Source organism: Condylostylus longicornis, unplaced genomic scaffold, assembly GCF_029603195.1.
Source record: "Condylostylus longicornis isolate FDR11 unplaced genomic scaffold, ASM2960319v2 ptg000004l, whole genome shotgun sequence".
In the NCBI taxonomy this organism is placed as follows: Eukaryota; Metazoa; Arthropoda; class Insecta; order Diptera; family Dolichopodidae; genus Condylostylus; species Condylostylus longicornis.
In genome coordinates, this window is record NW_026577973.1 from 12,816,198 (window position 1) to 12,832,404 (window position 16,207).

Genomic DNA, 16,207 nt, shown 5'->3' on the forward strand with positions numbered 1-16,207 from the left:
AAGCAAAAAAGCTTGGGCAAGTAGAAATTTCATGAAAATTCGATAAAATCCTGTATTTCGATAAATCCCTGTATTTCGGAAACAGTTGAAATTCGGCTATTAATTCCAAATAAAAATTTTACCCATTTTTGATGCCCTAAACAATGATATATAATTTTGTATTCTTTACTGAATCACCCTATATAACAACATTAATAAAAATAACTATTGTATACCTAATTAGAAGTCAAAAAACCCAACACTTTAAATTATAATTAGTTATATCAAAAAATATCTATAGATTTAAAATTTTCAAACTAAAGAAAAAAGAATTTGAAGCAACTGTAGGATAGGCTAGCAATTTTTAAAATTCTGAAAGGTTTTGAAATAATATTCTTATTACAATGAAATTTTTAAAATTATAGAAATGCCTTTATAATTAAATTATTCACAATTTTAATACTGGAAACAAAATTAATTTCCTTATTAAACTGATTGTAGCAATTGTTTTATAAGCAACTTGATAATTCATTTGACTTTTTCTGTCTTTTCTTAATTGTACTACTTTAAAAATAAAACAAAATTAAGATAGAATTATTTACTAAATTAACAAGGAATCTCCAACGCCATGCTTTGAGTTTGGTATAGTACAGTGAAGGGAATGCACTGAATGGGGTGTTTTTAATAGGGTTACCAATGAAATGTTAATTCCATTATACCACTCTAACACGGTTCGCAAGCTTTCGAAATATGTAATTTTAAATATCGTTTTTTTCTTGTCCGGTGATGTGCATCTGCTTATTAATGTACTCGTACTTACTTAATTTTTGTTTTTAGGAAATAAAATTAATTGCTGCTTTTAATTCTGCTACACAGAGATTAAACGATATGGTAAGAGTTTAATACGTACGTATATATTATAGATATCGGGTTTCATTAGACTGTGATTGCTAATTAATGGAGGGTTAATTATACACTCCTCTCTATAAGTTAAATATACTTAAAATTTATGATGTTATTGCTGCAGTAATAATTTTTAAAATCAAATTAAAATTATTAAAAATCCCGATTTACCTTGATTACGGTATTTTAAAGCTGGTTACAATATTGTTATGCTTCGATGTTAAGCACTTTATTAAAATTTGTACTTTGTACCTTAGTGATGTTTAATTTCAAAGAAAAATGTAAATGTTAATTGAAATTAAATGATAATTCCAATATATTAATAATTCTAATATTTCTAATATGATAATTTTTGAATTGATATTGAAAATATCGTTGTTGTAAAACAAGTCAAACAAGATCATAAGTGTGTTGGCTGAGAGAAACGAGGGTTACGAATAAAAGGTGTTCAATGACAGTCTGTTATAATTTTTTATCATAATGTCTAAAATTCATTCGTTGTATAAAATTCAACCCCTGTTACAAGGATTCTTAAGTGCCTTGCGGCAGTGTGATTGGAGATAATGACAGCGCTTTCTATGCAGCCTAACTGTAATCGTAAACTTAAACTCTTGTTATTTTCTGTACCCGGAATGCCAGCCATCGCCGATTCTAAATTGCTAGAATGTCTTTCTGGAAGTCGTTGCACCAATCAGGGAAGTCTGTGCCGTGAGCTAGTCGGAATGTTAAAAGATAAATTGCCTGTCCCCGTTTTGGAATCCATTTCGAGCCATCTGAATAAAAAGTTATTGTGATGTAAGTCGTCAGTCCATTGCATCCAGCCCTCTCTATTTGTCACCCGGACTGATTATTTATAATGTCGGAATGATAATGAGTATATATCAACACCATATAGTTAAACTCGATACAATAACTAAATACAATCAGTATGGGGACAGACTAAGTTGTAATAAACGTAGATTTAATAAAGCAAAAGAAAGTTATTACCTTTTACGTACTAAGATCAGAATTCCAAAAAAGTAACACTTTCTATTCTGCCATCTATACGTTTTAATTTTTTAAGCTTAGACTTTGATATTTAAAATTAGAATTCGAAATCTTGTGATAAGGGTGCTCATAAGAATTAAAAACGCAATTATTTTTTTTTTTCAAATTTTATTCGCCATTGTAAAATTGATACATATGACATATTTGTAATTGTTTTTCTTTTTTATTTTCTTTTCTCTGTTTCACATATATATGTATATATATATAATATATGTGTATATAATATATATACATATTTTCTATGTTTACATATGAAAAGTTTGCGATTTAATTAATATTCTTTTAGTAGTTAATATATATATATATATATATATATATATATATATATATATATAAATATATATATATATATATATATATATATATATATATATATATATGTAATATAATAATTTAAATGTTATACAAATAATACTAATAATTAATAAGATATTTTTAGGTATAAAGTGGATAAAATACATTAAATTTTATTTTATACTTTTTTTTTTGTTTTTTATTTTTATGATTTAGAGATTTTTATAAGTTTTTTGATTTTATTTATTTTTTTTTTATTTTTTTTATTTTTTTTAATATTTTATAATATAATATATCCATTTTTTTTTTGTTTTTTTTATAATTTTATATACTTTACTTTTTCGATCGGTATAAAAGTACAAAAGATATAAAAATCATAAATTATTTTAAACATTTTTTAAAAATTCTTTTTTTTTTTTTGTTTTTTAGTCTCAAGTTTATTTTTTTATTTATTTCTCTTTGTTTTGTATTAAATTTTTGTGTACTTTCTTCAATGATCATTATATTTATTTTATTCAAAAATTTCTCTTTTTTTTCTTTTTTAATATATTGTTTCATTGTTAATATCTTTATGATTTTGTAAAAAAAAAATTCTATTTTTCTTTGTCCTATATAAGTTTTCCATTCTCTCCTTTTTTTATTTTAAATTTTTTTTTTAATTTTTACCAAAGAAAACAAGCAATAATATCTTTAATTATTTTGTATTTTGTTTTATATGTTTTTGTAAGTTTTTTTTTATCATTAATATTTTTGTTAATTTAAATTGTTCATTTAATAAATATAATCTAGTGTTTTTGTGTTTTTATAAAATGAAAAAAAAAAAATTATTTTATATTTTTTAATTGTGTTTCTTATTTTTTTTTCTGTTTTTTGGTTTGTTTTATATGTTTATTTTATATTTAATAATTTGTAATTGTATATCTGTCATATTTTTCCTAATTTGCTATATTATTTTGTTTTTATTGATTTGTTCATATTTTCTATTATAAAGTATGTGATTTTTTTGTTTAATTTTATTAATTTTTTTACTTCATATTTTTTTTTTTAATATAATGTGTCTATGTATATAAATATTTTATTTGAGTAAGTTTAAATAATTGTTTAAAATTTTAAAAATTTCTTTTGTCTTTTGTTTTGTTTTTTTGTCTTAAATAATTAATTCTCTTTGCCTTTTTGTGGTAGGTAGAAATGTTTTTTACTTGTACAAAATTCTTGTTGATTTTTTTTTAAATGTTTCTTTATTTATTTATTTTTTTTATTTGCTTCAATATTTATATATATATATATATATATTTATGTATATATATGTTTGGGAAATAAAAATAAAAACAGAAAAATATATGTATCCTGAATTACATTCGATATCGCTGAATGAAACCCCTTCAATCGTCAAATTTATTTAAAATGATATAAGAGATTTTTAAAAACGCAATATGTATCGCAAAACAATACCTGCGAAATACAATATTGCAAAAACATAATGTAATAATTAATGAATATGCAATATGTTTTTAACCTATTCTATAAAATCAAAACATTTCATATGATTTAACTGTTCTACTCTTACTAATTTCGCCATATTGCGAAAATTTAGAAATATTTATGAACAGATTTGATTTGCAATACAAGTTTTATGAAATTATATACAGCGCAATTTTCGCTATATATATCGCAATATATTGCGTTTATGAAAAGAACTTAATGTTAACAAATATTGAATGTAAATTTAAATCAAATTGGGTAATTTTATATTACTGTTATATAAAATTATTTCAAACATATTTGACTGATTCTAGATGACTAAAGGGGGTTGTTTTCTTTTTTTTGAAATGATAAAATGAAAGAATTCAAATAAAAATTGATTCATGTTATTAAATACAATAAATAGTGGATTTCTTCTTCATTTAAAAATCGTTTTTCTAATTTATATTATAAAATTAAATAATAAAATTTAAATTTTTTGTTTTAATAAAATCTTTTGTATTATTGTTTAAAACATAATTTACTCAACCATAATCATATTTAGCTATTTTGTTTGTTTTTTTTTTGTGTATTGATAAATACTTATTTTTGCTTCTAGTATAGTTCAATATTGCATTTAAAAAATCTATTTTTTTTTTTGTAAAATAGAAATTAAAAAATTAATTTAATATTTAAAACATAAAAAAATTAGCAATATTTGCAATTCATACATTATAAAATTTTTGTTTATTATTTATTTAAAATGGATAAATAAATAATAAACAAAATTATCAATAAAAATAATTAAATTTTTTTTATATTTAATATAATATTAACAGAAATAAGATGGTAGAGTTTATATTTTCAATAAATATCAAATAATTTTATTTGATAATAATTTGTTGTAATAATTAATAATAATTAGATGAGAATTGATTACTAAATTAATAATTAATATAATAGTTTTAATCATATTATTATTATTATAATTTGATATTTGTATTTTAATACTCATTAAATTGGTAATTTATTATGTTTGTGTTTTTGGATTTTTGTAAAACTTTTTCTTTTTATTAAATTGTATTTTAATGTGTTTTTTTTTTAAAGATAGTATTTTTGCATTTATCTTTTATTTTTTTAAATATAATTAAAGTTGAAGTAGTTTGTTATTCATTTTGTTATATTTTATATAAAATTTATTAAAGAAAAAACAATTTGTACTTTCGAAAATTGGGGGTAGTTTGTTTTTTAATCTATACTTTATTTTTTTTTTTTTGTTACTTTATTTAATTTATTTATTTATTTTCACTACTATGTATTACTGATTAAATTTTTCATTTGAAGTAAATTTTATTTTCATTCTTTTAATATTTTGTTATATTGTTTTTTGTATTGTGTAATATTTGAGGCTCTTCTAAATATTGTAATACGTTTTTTTTTGTGTTTTTTTTTTGTGTTTTATGAAAAGGAAAACTTTGATGAAATGACGATTGGCTATTTATTATTATTATTGAGAGATAATAATTTTGCTTTAATATACATATAAATATTAAATATATGTATATATATGTACTTAAATAACTATTATTATATTAATGTAGGTATATTGTAAGGAATTTTTATAGAAAAAATGTCTAAGTTGCATTGAGTTTTGCATTGTTAATTAAATTTCTTTAAATATTTTATTCTATTTTATTTTATTTTTTTTTGTTATAATTATTTATATAAGCAAGCATATTTAAAAATGAAATATATGAGGTTGTTTTGGTTTTCGAAACTGATTTCCCAATGGAGTTTAATATTTGCTTAGTATTTTTTGCACTATTTCGCAGTTTTTCCTTTGTTTTTTTTTGTTTTTTTCTTATTTCTTTCGTAATATGATTAAATATTTGGCGTAAGTATATCATCAAATTAAAAACAAAATGAGATTTTTTCAAAATATGTAAATAGTTAATGATATTTTTGATGATGAAACTTGTTTTTTATTTTTTTTTTTCAATTTTGTTTGATTTACAAGTTTATTACATTGAAACTATGAAAATATAGTGTAAGCATATTGTACTTCAACTTAATATTCAATTCGTTAAACATTACAACCCTTAATATTTCTTTCAGTTTTATATTTTTAATAATATTGTATTTCATTTTTATAATATAAAAATTTTCACATTATTTATTTAAACTTTACGGCTATTATAATATATTATTTTATTAATAAATATGAAATTTTACTATTTAGTATAATAATAATAATAATAAATTTTTATTTATTCAATACTGTTTTTTCTTTTCATAAATTTATTAAATTTTCTGATTTATATTTTTTATCTTTATTTTTTTTGACAACTGATTTATAAAAAAAAAACTTGAAGACTAAATTATATTCTTCACAAATAGTTAATAAATAATGTTGGTTAAATTTTAAAAATTTTAATAAAAACATTTTGAGGTAGTAAAGTTTTTTTTTGTTTTTTTTTTTCGAAATTTTTTAACATTGTGTACGTAACAAAAATTTTGTGTAAAATTCATTAAAAGAAAAAACAAAAATTTTAAATATAAATAATTTATTTCTTTAATTTAAACATAAAAATTATTGTTCTAAAATACAATAAGCTTAGGGTCAAATATTTCTATTAATGTCAAGTTTATATAATTAAAACACTTTATTAGTGTTTTATTTTGGGAACCAAGTATAAATCTTTTATAAACAATATTTTTTTTTCTATTTCTATTTTATATGTAATTATGCAATTTATGTAATGAGTTTGTATTTAGGTCAAAGATTTGTTAAAATAGAGATAATAGAGAATTTCATAAGCGCAATATGTACTGCAAAACAATAGCTGCGAAGCGCGATACTGCAAAAACATATTTTCTTAATTATTCTATAAAATCAAAACAGTTCATATGGTCTAACTGCGTCAATCATACTAATTTCGCTATATATTGCGATATACTGCGTTTATGAAAATTTCTAATATTATAATCGAATATAAATTTTTTTTCCTAAGCAAAATTATCAACGGAGCAGATATTTTATTGAAAATTAATATTATTTCTAAATTAATACTACTCCCATAATTAAATTTATGATTCAGGTATGTTTCTTTTTCAAAAAAAAACCAAGGGAGAAGAAAAAAAAATTCTAAATTTAAATTAAATTTTTAATTACACTAGAAAAGGTACATTATTGAAGTGAAAGTGTTTAGGATAAAATGTTTTTTTTTTTTATTAAACAGAAGCAATAATTTAAAATTAATTTAATTTCAATTTAATTTTAATTTTATTTTTGTTAACAAACAGATTTAGAAACATTTTTATCTAAAACAATAGTTTTCTTTTGAAAATTTTGTTAAATTTTCTTTTCGTTAATTACAAAAAAAAAATAAAGAAAAACAAAATACTTTTATTATTTTTCACTAAACAATAAATTATATATATTAACAAACATAACATTTATTTTAAAATAATTTATTTTTATATATGTATTTAAAAATTTTTTCTTTTAAAATTAACAAAAAATAAAAACTGACACCATTTTCTTATTAAATATTATTTTATATGTTATTACAAATGTTAATTCTTGTTTTTTGTTCTGGTTTAATAGCGTAGTTTTTAAAATTTAGTATTTAATTTCAATATTATAATATGAAATTTTAATGAATCTACATACATGGAAAAATTAACAAAGTAAAAGTTTATTTGATTTATTTAATACTTTACTATTATAACAAAAAAATTATTTAAATTGTGTGTACTATTTAATTTAAAAATTCTTAAGTACCTTTATTCAACCATTTTTTATTATTTATTGTTTAAAATTTTCTTGATTTTTAAATAAAACTATTTCTTACTTTCAATTCGGTGATTTTTCAAAATTTATGTTGTTTTGTTTTTCAAAAATTTGAACAAACAAGTTGTAATTTCATTATATTTTTCTATATAATTTTTTTTAAAAATTGAAATTATGGTACCTAAGAAATTTGAATAAAAATAATTAATTTGCTTAAATATAGAATTATTTTGTGATATTATTAAGATTTTAATAATGTATGCGTATAAAATGTTATGCATGAATTAATTAAAGTCCTTTAATTAAGGAAGATTTTCGATAGTTTTATTCTTGGAAAATGGGGAGGATCGTTTTTATTTTTTTTTTGTTTGTAAAAAATTTTACTTTTCTTTACGGAACAGGAACTAATTTTTTAACAGTAAAACATACAAATATTTTATTTGAAATATTTCAAATAGTTACTTATATTTGAACGAAATAAAATATACAAAAACGTATTTAGTGAAGAATATAAAATTATCTTTAATATTAATTTTAATTTATACTTAAAAATTATACAATATTTTATACAAATATATATATATATATATGTATATATACATATATTTAATTAATATAATAAATATTTAATAAATTGTATGTACTTTTGTTTTTACAATATAATATTTATTTATTATTTAAATATCAATTTTAGATTTTTTAAATTATTATTTAAGAATTTTGCATTCAGCCACAAAATGGAATATGCCAATTATTTTATTTTTTAAGGTTTATTTTTTTCTGTTAATTTTTTTTTTCAATTTTAAAATTATAAGTCTGCGTTGGAATATAAAATAAAATATTTACTTTCGATTTGAAAATTAATTTGATTTTTTATTAAAAGAATTAAACTAAATTAAGTTCATTAAATTTTTAAAATGTGTAATTAACTGATTTTCAATTTTGTAAAAATTTTTAATTATAATTTAAAATTTTTAAAAAGCTTATAGCTAATTCTATTTGCCAATTTATATACAAAATTTATTCATTATCGCAATAAAAATAAAATTAAAGGTTTTCACAGAGACGAGTTTTTTACCATACCGTAGATAGAAGTATGATTTAAAGTATAAACTAATTTCAAACTTTTAATTTGAAAATTCTATCATAATTAATATTTTTTTTCCATACAGTTCTCTAATTATAATTTTTTTTTTTCTTAAGTTATATAAAAAATATGATGTATTTTTTCTTTCAAAAAAAAAAAATTCACAGATTCGAGATTTTAGTTAATTCAATATAAATTATAATAAATGGAAACCTATTGGAATTTGGTTTTGAATACCCAACGTCAAAATTTAATTTGATCGAATTGAATAATCAAAAAAGAATTAATTAATTAATTTAATATCTTTTAAAGATATTTTTAATATGTAAAATATAATATTACCCAAATATTTTGAAATTTATTTTATCGTGATTTATAATTTTGAATAAAATTGAAACGATAATTTAAACAAACGTTTGGATTAAAAATACAAAGTGATTCGTTAAAATATAAAAATCAAATTAAAAGATTTTCGTATAGTTTTTCATTCTATATCCATTTTCGTACTATAAATTCCTAATATTATTAATTAAGCATTATAAAATCCACATTGTAAAAATAAGTTAACTTTTTTGTAACAATTTTCCAAAAATATTTTCCAATCTTATTCCAAATTTTTTTTTTAATTTAGCTTACCAATTTATTTTATATTCTTACGTAAATATATCCTTTACTTATAAGATAAAATACTTAAAAATCCTAATGTAATTATAATTTTTATCACATCAACGGAGCAGCGATTTTTTCGTATCTTAAATTATCAAATCAAATTAAAAACGTTGAATAAGGTAAATGTACATTTGATCCTTTTCTGAAAAATTCTATTATACTTAAATAATTTTCATTTAGGAGAAATTAAATCAAATAAATAATTTTTAATATGACGCTCTTATTAATACTAACTTTAATATTGCTCACCTGAAATCTTAAATCAAAAAGATAAAATCTTATAATCGCATGATGTTCATTATAAGCAAAGATTAATAAAATTGTTCTGATTCAAAAATAAATAAAAATTAAATAATTTTAGAAACAGGCACATTGCTTACAATAAAATGCTTTTTTAAGTTAATTAAAAAAATATTTTTTGCCAACCATTGTGACTTTTTCAATTGAATATAGGTAACTATATATCGTTTCTCTACACAGTTTTAAAATTTTTAATTTTAAAAAACTTTGAGTAATTTTTATTTTGTGGCTGATTTTTTGACCAATCCATAATTTTTATTATTTTTTAATATTATTGTGTTTAATAATTATACTTGTAATTTCATTAAAAATATTTTTTGCGCAATCTATTATCTATTATTTAATGTAATAAATATTTAAAAAAAAACTTAAGCGCCAATAATTCACACATATGTATTAACGCATCTTATAAGATATAATATTTTATATTAGATATACCTTCTTTACATTATCATTATAATTATTGTAAAAATGATTAAAATAAAATGCATTTTTAAACGTCCTTTATATAGTTAGGAAATATAAAATTATTTTTTATGTTTTGATTGATAATATTTTTCTTATTAAAATTTTTGCATTGGCTTAAATTTATGGTCGTTATGGGGTTTTAATTGATTCCTTTACTTTAATTGGTTGTCATTTTTATTCGATTTCATTTGTATTAACTTAAAAACAATCTTTTAATTTCATTTTAATTATTCGACTTTAACAACAAGTTTATGTACTTGATATACACATCTTTCTTAACAGTTAAAGAAATGAATTCGATCTTAATTTGACAAAATTAGGAATATTAAAAGGGTCTTGCTTTATTATATTCTAATATAGTTTATCAACTTTTACAAGGGATGATATTAAGTTGATATCAAAGACATTTTAAATAAATATTTTATTTTTGTAATATGTTTGATGTTGCACATTATTCTTTCACGTTTTATCAAATTCAAATTTATTATTTTTGAAACTTTTCAATAGAATACAAAAAAATTCAAAAATGTGATATGAAAGAATTTCGAAAAAATTTGTATTCAATTTTCTATTGAAAAACAGATGTTGTTTAAAATTAAATATGAGTTTAAGATCTTTTGTTCTTATTTAAATATTTATTTTATATTGTTGTTAATATAATGAAGTAATGGCAATATTTAAAATTATGTCAATGATATAATGAGGTTTAAGATTATAATTGTTGTTTAATTAATATATGTATTTATAAAATTACATTTATGTTTTAAAGATTTTACGAATTTAAAGTTTACCAAATAAGATTTTCTAACAAATTTAAATTTATATATATATATTTACAATATCATATTTTTTTACTCTCTAATTTAATATAAAGAAGTATAAGAAATAAGATAATGTAATTATTAATTATTATTGTTTTATCATTTTCTAAAGATATTATTAAAATATTTTAAAATTGTAATCAAATTATTGCAATTTTTTAAATTTTATTTTTAATTTTATAGAACAATAATTGAATTTAGATTAGAATAATTAATAAATACATTATTGATTAATTAAGTTAACATTAAGACGCGTTTTGAATTTATCATTTCGTCAATAAATACAATATTTACAAATTAAATTGACGAAAGTTTTTACACAATCTAAAACAAAAAATAATAATAGAAATTTTTAAATTTAAGGCGTTCTAGAGCTAGATGTATATAATTTGTTTTCAAACTATATTGAAATATTGAAAACAAAATAAATTACATTTTTATATCATATTTACGATTGCTTATCATAAAATATTTTCTAATAATTAAAGATTTTATAAAGAACGCCTATATAAGAGGATCATTTTAACTAAACTATTAATATAACTTAATATTAATCTTAAAATAAATCAATTAAATTCTAAGCTTAACATAAAATTTATAATATGATTTTAATTTTACCAAATTTTTACTAAAAATTATTGAAATTTTTTATTTATATACATTATGCATATAATAATTTAGATGTTAAAATCAGAATAATTTCCGGAAAAAAAATTAATTTGTGCGAAATACACAGGGATTTCCAGGTATAAAAATTAATTTTAAAGACAATAATTCACGCTAGCAGCAAGTATACAAAGTCTAAGCTTCACATTTTTATTACATAAATTAGCATAAATTTACATGAAATTAAATTTTATCAATTTACTGTTTTTTCCCTCAAATGGTTAGACCTTTAAAATTTTTTTATGAAATTAAATCAATATTGATTTAAATTAGAAACAGTATTTAAATCTGATTAATTAAATTCAATTCGTTTAAGAACTCAATCTTAACAATAAATTGTTAATGCACATAACAAGGGAGCACTATTACATATTCGACACGAAATAATGTTTAATGAGGGTATAGTCAGAAAACTCAGTTTCTAAAAAGTGACTACTCCAAAATTTGTCTTTGATTTGTTTATTTTTAATTTCTGAATTTTAATATCTAAACTATTCAATTGATTTAGTTATCGATGTAAATTTTATTCTAAATATTTGTTTTTAAGATAAAAAAAATTTACTTATATAAAATTTGTGATAATATAATATGATTTTTAAATATTATACTGTTTTTACTTTGTTTTATTTGTCATAAATTTTTCAATTTTTGTTATAAACGTTTTTGTTTCTGAAATCTATTTTTTGTTTTCCTAAAGGTTTTATTTTGAGGTATTTAAAATTTTGTATTCATGTTTTACTTTTGTTTTAGTTTTTTAATTTAATTATTATTTTCTTTTGTCTTTGTTTTTAATATTGGAGGTAGTATATCCGATATAATATATTATGTATGTATGTATGTTAAATTTTATGACTTTTTTGTTGTTGAATTTTTTAAATACATATGTATAACTTTAAATGTTATATTGCTGCAATTATATGTTTTGAACTGAGATATTTTTCTAAATTTAAAGATAACAAAACAAAAATTTTGGCAGTGCTACGAATATAACTATATAAACAGTTAAATTTTTGCTAAATTTTAAAGAAGACATTTATTTTTTAATAGTATGTGCAAGTAATTTGTTTTATTAAATGAAAGAGAAATTTACAAATAGGAATTAAAAATTACGTCTTTTTTGTTGTTTATTAATTTATAATGGACTCACATTAATGGATTGTTTTTAAGTTTTACATCAGTGTTAATAATTTTAATTAAATACTGGAGTTTATACGAACATACAAAATTACATAGAAAATTTATCATATTGCATTTATAATCTGATTTCATGTTTTTAATTTTTATTATAATTTTTTTTTAATATCAAAAAAGTTTATTATGTTATTTCTATATTAAATTACTCTTTTATGAGTTTAGTAAATATTTGTGTATACTCTAAGTTTAAATGGATTTAAAAATACATCAAGAAATCGTGAAAAAATACTATTTACTTTCTACGTATTACAAATGATTTTAAAATCTATATATTATTTATATAATTAAGTCCTATTGATTTTTATTTTGCTTAAGTCGAACCATCACATTTTTTTTTTCTATTTTATTACATTAACACATGTCCAGTCTTCTTAATTTCATATTTTATTACATAATATTTTACGTAATTTCATTTCTTTTTTATGCTGCCTCTATTTTTGTTAAATTTGATTATTTTCTTCGTTTTATTCAATTTTGGTTATTAAGATTTTTAATAATGTTTTGATTTTTGAATTTTAAAAAGAAAGTGATTTTTGTGTTTTTTTTAATCTAATAGCTGATCACTTTTTGACTGTAAAGTTTAAATTATTGTAATATTAGAATTTAATTGTTCCGCAATTAATTTCTTTAATATCTAATGCTTATATTGCAAATAAATACCTCCAATTATGTTTTTTATAACGTGTATTATAATGTTTTTTTTAACTTAAATAAGCTTATGCACATGTAAACTTAAATCAGATATTTTTTGACCTTATTGCTTAATTAACACTCAATGAAATTATTTTTTTTAATATATATCGTAATTTTGGATTTTATTTTATTTTATATACTATACAGTATCAATATATAATATGTATATTACCAAATATAATTTGCATATACATATTATGTTCCATATATTTTTTTGCGTATTATATTTGGCAATTATTTTTTATAGTAATTTAAAATTATTTTAGCATTAATTTTATAATAAAAATCATTCTTAAACCCACTTGATTAACTCAATCGGATAAGTATTACTTTTATTTTCGGAGCTCATTGAAATATTCTTAAGATTAATACATTACTTTTTAATTTGGTAATTTTTCTGATTGAAAACAATTAAAAAGTTATATTTAAAGTAAATGCGAGCGGATTTAATATTTTTAGTTTACAAACAATTTATTTACTCTTAAATTTAAATAATCAATTAAAAAAAAAATTAATCACAAAAAATTATAATGTGTATGTTTAGAAAATAAACCCGATTTGGTCCTCATTACCAGCCTATTTTACTATTTAATGAATTATCTATTTCTTTTATTTTTTTTCCATAACAATATCATGCCATTTTCAATTTTAATATTTAATTACTTTTAAATTCTTAATCAATTTTTACTTTTTATCGTTCTTTTCTTTTCCATTTATTTCTTTTTTTTAATTGACCATATCGAAATATTATTTTCCATTTTATAATCAGACTAATCATAACAATATGTTTTGAATGTCCTTTTTTAAAGTAATTTTACCAATGCATTGTTTTATTTTATTAACAAAATTTTTTAGATATTTATATTAAAAGCTTTTTATTATACACACACAATATGTTAATCTTGTAAAAACTGTAAATCTGACCAATAAATGCAGTAAATTATTTTTTTTTTCGTCGAAATTTTGTCAGATAAATCTTTCACGAAAAACTTTTTAATGGATTTTAATATTTTTTCTTTAATTTGTTTTTTCGTGCACAAAAGTATTAAAATATTATCCAAACAAAAAAAATGTTACAAGATTTAGGTAAGATTTACACTTTTATTGATTTTCTATGTGCTTTTGAAATACATATGCTTCTAGCGAATTGTTTTTGTATTTTTCATTTCTTTATTTTGTAATTGCTAAAAAAGTACTTAATGATAATATTGTACAATATATTAAAAAATTGCAAGTTGACTCTTATTAATCTAAGTGCAGCCCAATTGAAAATAAAAGAGATAATATGCAAAAACAAACATTTTTAAATGGATTTAATCTAAAAAATTAATTTAAATTTGAGTAGGTACGTAATGAGTATACAAAAATAATCATTCTAATATAAATTTTTAAAATTATAAAACAAATTGTTATATTTTTAAATTTTACAATTAATCTTATCCTTACCAATTTTACAAAAAAAAAAAACTTAAACTTTAACTTATTAATTTACTTAACTGCTATTTAAAGACAATAATTTTTTAATACTGTACATTATAATATATTCTAAAATAATTGAAATTACTATAATTTAAATGGAAAAATTTATTTAAAATAGATTTGTTGTTGGCATTGTCGTAATAATGTATGTTTTTAATAATACTAACAAAGCTAAAACTAACTTAGGCGTGCATTTTTATTATTTTAAGTATATGAAGTTGGATAAAGTTTATTTTGAAGTCATTTAGGTTAAATTTCAATTAAAATAAATAAAACAAAAATTAAATTTAAATTTATAATGATTATAATTAAAACGGAAAGAATCTGGGATTGATTTTTCTTCAAAATTTTCATTTTAATGGTTTTGAATAGCTATTTTATTAAACATTGAAATTTTAAAATTTTCAAATTAACACTTAACATGGGAGTTCTTCTTTTAAATAAATACTAACTCCCTTATATCTGTACTTCTTAATATAAATGAGTTAAATAACAACTCTTTTATTGTTAGAACCAAAAATAATTTAATTTCGGTTTAAATAATTTTCATTTTTACTTGTAATGGAATTTTTGGAAAACATAAATTTAATTTGAAAATTAAGATAAGTAAATTTAAAATGGTCACAACCTTATTATTAAAAAAAAAAAAAAAGTATATAATTTTCTCTTGTTCTGACTTCAATAAATTTAAAAACTTATTATTAATTAATTTATTATGAGTTAATATAGCAAATGTAGTTATTAATTAATGTATAATAATACGTAGTGCATTAGTAATATAAATTCACATAATGTCATTATATAAAAAGCAAAATCTTGCTAATTATAATTTTTTTTTATATCTTTCTTTAATTTCACTTATATTTATAAAAAAAGGTCCTTTCAACCAACTAATTTTAAATTTATATATTTTTTTTTTGTTTTTCATATTTTAATATTCAATTAAGTAAGCATGTACATATTACATAATTTTTTATTAAATATATGTAAGAATGTATTTTCATATATTTTTAATAAGTATTTATAAATAAGTATTTTTATATATAATTTTATATTATAAAATCTTTTTAGATATAAAAATTACAATTATTTTTGCTTTTAATACACATCTTTCCTTTTATTTTTATAGTATTTATTTTTTTTTTTGGAATATATATATTTTTTTCTCTATTTTATTTTATTTTTTTTTCTTTTGGTTTGCTCTTAAATCTTTAGGTTATAAATCTAATTTAATAATTTTAAAATGCATTTACATATATTTATTTTAAATATTAATTTATAATTACAATTTATATTGAAATTAAATAACGCAATAAAATTTTACTTTTAACATTTTAAAAAATTTCATTTAAA